Source organism: Nannospalax galili, unplaced genomic scaffold (genome assembly GCF_000622305.1).
Source record: "Nannospalax galili isolate Female #2095 unplaced genomic scaffold, S.galili_v1.0 scaffold800, whole genome shotgun sequence".
NCBI classification, from domain to species: Eukaryota; Metazoa; Chordata; class Mammalia; order Rodentia; family Spalacidae; genus Nannospalax; species Nannospalax galili.
Genome location: NW_008347125.1, coordinates 3,079,498 through 3,086,968, shown reverse-complemented (window position 1 = coordinate 3,086,968; position 7,471 = coordinate 3,079,498).

Sequence of the window (7,471 nt, the reverse complement as noted above, 5' to 3'; positions counted from 1 at the left end):
TCATAGACACATAAATACAAATAAAAATGAATCTTTTTAAAAACAAAACAAAACACAGACTTACCCATCTAAGCCCACATGTTGTTTTTGTTGCTTTCAACTTGCTTCCAAGGTTTCTGCTTCCAGGGATGATGTGTGCGCGCGCACACACACACACACACAATTCTGGGTCGAGCAAGAAAGGGTCATGAGAGAAAAATAGGGAACATAGTTTAATAAAGCTATGTGTTTATCTTAGCTTGTAAAAGCTAATTGTGAGAGGAGCCCAAGACCTACCAAGATTATATTATTTTCCTTGAAGCTAGCATTTAAATAAACTGAGTACATGGTAGGAAGGCAGCCTGTACAGTGTTAAATGATATCAAGCAAAAGTGACTTGGGTTACAAGATTAGGTAAGGCAGGAGGCCTTCCCACATTTATCAATGCTAATGTATTTGACTAGGGTATCGCAAGTGTAGACACCAACTAGGATAAAGAATTCCCTAATATATCAGTATCTGATAACAGATCAGAGTTGAACATCAATGTAAGAGTGATTCTTCAATGACCCAGCCATTTTAAGCACAACTTTGATTGCAGCTATACTGTGGCTGCATCTTGACACCTTGAAATGGCTGTAACTAAGTTTGTACTTCTGTGTGGTGCTTTGGCCTGCAGTCAGATGTTACAGGGAATGGCCCTGTGAGTTTTACTGTTCTCTAACAAGGAGTGGTGAAGAGAGTGGAGAGAATACATCCAGAATCCTTCCTACTGCAGCAGACAGGTGACAGTTGTGTAGCTTAGGAATTTTAAACTTTCCAAGTTCACTGCTACATTGTGTAGCCAACTGTTGCTAAGTCGTGTAGCAAACACACTTTACTTTTTATTTTTTTATCGACTTTTTTTGTATTACATACAGAACATCCCAAACAATCTTATTCATCTTTATACCCACATCCCAAACGGCACTGTCCCATAGCCTCCTCCCACTGGCCCCCGTATACTCTGTCATCTCTGTTACTGTCCACTGTGTTGTCAGTGCCCCCAGCTGTTCCCCAGTGCAAGTCCATCTTCTGAGTCTAGTCAGCCTATCTAGAATCCCTTGTTTTAGGAAGATTAGCTCTTCCTCATCTAGCAGCAGTCAGTTGCCAACTTTCCTTTTAGAGAAGATTGGGGTCTGCTGTTCATTTTCCCAGTTCTATGCTGGATTACTGTCTCCCTGAGTTTGCATGGGACTTGTGTGTGCTAACACCTTTGCCATATAATCATATGAGTAGGTTCCCAGGAGCTTGTAGGACTCTGTTTCCATATGGTCATGCCCATCCTCCCTGGCTCTTACAGTCTCTCCACTCCCTCTTCCGTGATGGTCCCTGAGCCTTGGGTGAAGTTTAATAAAGGAGTCCTGTCCAAGGACCATTACTTAGCAGACACTTGATCTCTACACTTTGGTCATTTGTGACCTTTTGTGTTCCTAGCCTTCCACTACATGAGGGAGCTTAGCTTCATTATTGAGAATTGATTCCTTAGTGTCCTCTTCTTTATTCCTGTTCTATGTTCCATGAGCCTCAGGTGTAGAGGTTGCATTACAGATGTGTTCCTTAGGCCTGGGCAATTAATAGACAATGTCCATGTGTGACTAGTTGTAGTACTTGGTATTTGTCTGCTGCAAAATGAGCTTCTTTGATGAGTGGTGACTGGGATATTTAATATAAGGATACATATTTTGCACATAGTAAGAAATCACATTAGTTGGGCTGGAGAGATGGCTCAGCGGTTAAAAGCACTGACTGCTCTTGGAGAGGACGTAGGTTTGATTCCCAGCACCCACATGGCGGCTATGAACCGTCCTTGACTCCAGTTCCAGTGTATTCACATATGTGCAGGCAATACACTCATACACATAAAATGAAAATAATTTTTTTTTTAAATCACATTAGTCTAGCAATGTGATAGTTTTAGGGTTTTCTCTAAGATCTATGACCACTCCGGCCATGTGTATTAGGTTATGTTACAGTATCACACTTGAGTTTCCTCCCTTTGAGTGGGCTTTTAGTCAAATTAGGTAGCTGTTGATTGCCCCCAAGATAAAAGTGCCACTACTGCATCAATGACGTATGTTGTGCTGGCCGTTGATGTGGTTATTTGGTCTTGAAGCTGGTGCTGGATCATCCATTGATGATTTCCCTTGGTACTTTCATAGCGTTCGCCAAAGCTATGAGAGCTCACCTTCAGGGGACGTGGCTTCCAGGCCAATTGCAGCTCTAGTTCTCCAAATTCTAACTGCACTTTTTTTCATTGTACTTTCCAACAGTTTGGGAAGAGTATTTTCTTTGTACTCATTTTCTCTTTGGTTCAAAGATAGGCACATCTAGCCAGGTATGGTGGTGGCACTTGCCTTTACTCCCAGAAAAATTCCAAGCCACCTGGGGCTATAGGGAGACCCTGTCTCAAAAAACAAAAAAGAACAAAAGATAGGAGATTTTATATATATGGCCAAGCACAGGAGTTCCTGTTTGCACACCCCTTTTACAGATCTAAATGATGAAAACTGAGCACCTAATCTGGTAGGTGGCTCACTAATCAAGCATCTCATGCTTAACCTTTCATCATGTTCAAATGTTGCTGGGATCCTTGTACCAAAAGATAGTCTTTGGGTCTGTCTTTTAACACCAGTCCTTGTCTTCCTCCTAGGCATCTGTGCCACTGATGACAGCATGTGAAGGCAAGTCTGTAGCATGGTTGACATAGCTGGTTAGATAGCAGGATTATCGACACTGTCTTCCAAGCAAGTAATAACCAAGTGCTATATACCAAATGTATCTTGTGCCCCCTCCCCCAGCTCATACTTATAACCCTTACACTCAGTATGATGCCATCAGGAAGTGGCATCTTTGGGAGGTGATAGGGTCATGAGGGTGGAGCCTTCGATGAATGGGATTAATGCCTTACATCTGCCCTTCAGCTGTGATTATTTGGTGAGAAGACCGCTCCCTCTACAAGCCAGGAAGAAGGCTCTCAGGAACCAAATTTGCCAGCAGCACCTTTCACCTAGTACTTCATAGCCTCTAAAAATGAGACCTGAATGTGTGGGTTGTAAGTCACCTCATCTGCAATATTCCATTATATAGGGGCCTAGAAAGACTTAAGACATTAAGTTCTAAATTTTGGTGGGTGTCAGTGCGATGGACCAGCCCAGACTGGTGGGTGTCAGTGCAACGGACCAGCCCAGACCGGGGCAGTTCAGTCCGACGGGAACAGGGTCGTCGAGAGGGTGGACAAGGAGTCAACAAGTGGTGTAATTTTTGTAGCTGCAAGGCTTGAGATATATACAGCAAAGATTGCAAAATCTTCCCAACAGAAACTGCAGAACAGCCATGCCAAGATTTACAGTTCCAGAGATAAAAGCAAAACAACCCTGCCGACCATCATGCACAGCCAAAACACACCTCCCCATCCCATCGACCTGGCACCAGACGGCAAACCCCCGCTGTGGCCTTCACTGCCAGCCTTGCCCACGTACTCAGGATTCTGCTCAGCTCTGTGGTTTCAGGTCAGAATGACCTTAACCCACCAAGCACTTTCAACACCAGCTGTGCCTGATATTACATTTTTAACTATTTGATAACATTCCTTGCTTATTTGTAGTGGGCCATAGGGCTTCTAAGTTATTTTTTAACTCCATAGGTCCCCAAAAGGCCATCCCATGTTAGGGACCTATGAAACCATCCTTCTCTCCTATCCTTCCAATTTTCATATACAGTCTATATTTGCCCTTTAATGCTCTCTTATTGAATTTTTGTCAAAAGACACCAAGGTGGTCTTGATCTTACCAATTTATCCATGAATTGTAATGAATACCAAGAAGCCCTTCTTCTATCTATGTCTCTCTTCTAGAAATCCGTTATTCCCTGGAGTTTCCAACATTAATTCTGTTTAACTACTTCTTGCTGCATCGAAAATAGCTTTTATTAATAGTGGTGCATCTGGACTAGGATGATTAAAGGATTTTCAATAAAGGCGATGACAGCGGTGCCAAGGACACCAGGTGCTTTCCCGGCCCCCTGAAAGCCCATGATACAGTGACAGTTAGAAAGATAATAGCAAGTAAAAGCATGCCAAGCACACTGCATGTTTTTTAGCATAGCCAACTCCAAGAGGCAACCTTCCTTGAAGTTCCAGCCTCAACCCACGGAGGATCTCACGTGGGCTTCACTGGAGATGGCGTGACATTTCATCCCTTTTTTATTTTTTAAATGCAGTTCATGTACTTCTCAGTGGAGAGATGAGGAAGAAAAAACTAGGTGAAAGATGACTGGGAGCAGAAAGATAAGGAGAAGAATTTCTCCTATGATGACACCTGTAATAATCAAATTATGCACCCAGTTGAAAGGGTTAAGCGAAATCAAATTATTCTTTAGTGATTGCGCTAGAAAAGAGATATCTTTATCATCCAAAGGTACCTGACTTATTGCTAATATTTGTAACTGTAAATCCTGTATATCATGAGATATTTCAGTGTCTTTCTATACTCCTAACAAATGGTTTTTGGTAGCATTCCAATTCAAGGATGTATTATAATTCGAAGGAGTCATGCAAATATATTCAAAACTAGCATGACACTTAGTAGAGAGCTGTACCTTTAAATTTTGTACTTCCCGCCCTAAAGCTAAAATCACTTCTTCTAAAGCGTTTATCCTCATGTCTAGCTTTTGATTAATGTTATATTGATCTGTTAAAGCCAATGAAATATTTTTGTTAAGATTATTTACAAAATGTGTCGTTTTGACTTCTTCCACTAGAGCAATAGAGGAAACAGTAAGCGAAGTCAAGATGGTAATCAATGCACCTATGCCCAATATCAGCGTTGCAATGAATCCTTTTGGCCTGATTAATTCATTTAAATTCTTCAATGTTTGTAAAGCTGAATTATCATACCAAGGATCTGATCCTAAATCTACTGGAAGCATAACAAAACTAGGTTGCTTTAATAGCACTATTACAGAATAACCTTTATCCAATGCAGAAGTGAGACAGTTAGTAAACACACAATTTGAACATTTTACATGATAGGATTTTCCATAATTTGAGACTAGCTAGCTTTAAAAGCACTATTACAGAATAATCTTTATCCAATGCGGAAGTAAGGCAATTAGTAAACACACAATTTGTACATTTTACATGATAAGATTTCCCATGACTATAAATGGTAAAATTTTCTGGGTTAGCAGCTAAAATTCCATAAGGATAATTTATACATGCTCTTAATCCAATAAATGTAGTTTTAGCTTCTTTAGGCTTCTTTAAGAGCAACATGTTGGCAGCCGCGAAAAGGCGGAAAAGGCTAAAAATAAATACTAGTCTTGTCTGTAGGAGAGTGACTAACGTAAATAAGTGCCACCCATCCAGGAGTGTACCATCTCCTAATTGGTTCTTTTAATGTATTAGGAATATAAGAAAGATAACTATTAAACTTTTGCACATTATTTGTTAAATAAGAGGTATAATCATAATTTGGATTAGCAATGGAATAATCTAAAATATAATCAGGAGACTGTAGTGGGTAATGGATGGCCTTCTGAGCTGCCTTGGTCTGCAGATAAGAAAATTTGAGTTTCCCCATCTTTCTGGTCATGTCTCTCGGCATCCTTCTGGTTCCTTTTCAAGACTTCATTGTAGGGCCTGATGAACCTGTCAGGAATCCAGATGGGAGCTTCAGCATCCTATGGAAACACAAATGCATATCCTCTTCCCGAGGTTATTAAAATGCTGGCTCCTTTCCAGGATCCAGTTACAGTTTTTATTATTCAGAAGGAATAATTTATTTATTTTTATTTTTTTTTTAATTCTGGAAATATCCAGCCATCCTAATCCTCATTCATAAATCCTTCTTGGTAAAATATCTTTATTCCCATATCCTTCCAATAACTTTAATATCTTTTAACTTTGTATTTTTTTTTAATAACCATGAGACACAATATCATCAACAAACAAACATTCCATCTGTTGTGAGAATTCCCCTCAGACCTCAAGCAATGTCTATTCCTTTCTAAGCATTTTAAGTGCCCAAATTAAAGTACATTGACATTTCTTGATGACGGCTTCTGAAAGCATCCATCTATTGAGTTCCTCTTCATTTTTCTATGGGCTGCCAAGGCTGGACTCGAGAGTCATGAACTCAGGATTTGCTTTCAGGTACTCTAATAACTGTTGGAGTGGCTAGAATCAGTCTTCTAGACAAGGAGAGAAAATAAATTTAGCCATCATTTTAGAACAATAGTAGCTGCAGAAGAGCACTATAGTATTGGAGACCAAGATTTATAGTCTTACATCTGAGCAGCATTTTCTTCTTAAGAACAAAATCATTACTGAGAAATAATTGTCTAAATAACATTTTACCTGGACTTAAGCCTAATGTTTGAGAAATACAATTCTTTGGACTCTTAAAGAAATATACTTATTTTAATTTTTGGTTATACTTTCCTTTCGGGTGTTTAAGACCATATAGTTGGCCCCAATAAACCATTTTACTTTTACTTTAAGGTTGGTTGAAGATCTGGTCCTCAGGGGTGACGTGGGCTTGGCAGGGAGCCCCTGGCTCCTTAGGCTTTCTCATTTTTTCCCTTTTGTTAATTCTGGAAATACCCAACCATCATAATCTTCATTCATAAATCCTTCTTAGTAAAATATCTTCATTCCCATATCCTTCCAATATCTTTTAACTTTGTATTATTTAATAACCATGAGGCACAATATCATCAACAAATAAACATTCCATCTGTTGTGAGAATTCCCCTCCAACCTCAAGCAATGTCTATCCCCTCTAAGGTTCCAATGTCAAACCAATGCTTGACTAAAGCTTTCCTGAAGAACCAATGAATTTATTGAGCTTGCTTACAGAGATGACTGAGGAGTTTCTGAGGTGTATGGGTGACCTTAGGGTATTTACATTGGAAAGCCTTTCCTAGCCTTTCTCAGATAACATATTTTAGTCCTTCCCAAACCCAGGAGACCATATGTGATTAGAGCCAAATTACGTACAGTTGGCTGGGAAGAGCAGCTGGATACTCAGGTAAGGGTCCAATGACCCTGCCTATATCTCCTTTAATTAAAGAATATGATAGTCAACAAGTCCAATTGTGATGACCTTCTGTAAGGCAGATAAACACAAGGTAAAGAGAAGCAATTGGTACACAACCCCCAACATAGTCATTTAAGGAAAACTGTGTTATAGCCCTGTTTAGACTTTAATAAATTCTTTTAATTACATTTATAAACAAATTTACCAAGTAATTAATATTTTATATGAACAATTGTTCATATATATGAACAATTAATCTAAATATATTATTATACTGTATAAATTTTGAGATGCCCTTGTAAGCCTTGAAGCAGGTTTTAAACAACCAAGTCTCCTTTAAAAGTTTAGAGATGTTTTACTTAGAATTTGATATCTAGTAAATTATTTAATAATAGTTCTCTTAGTATTAAACA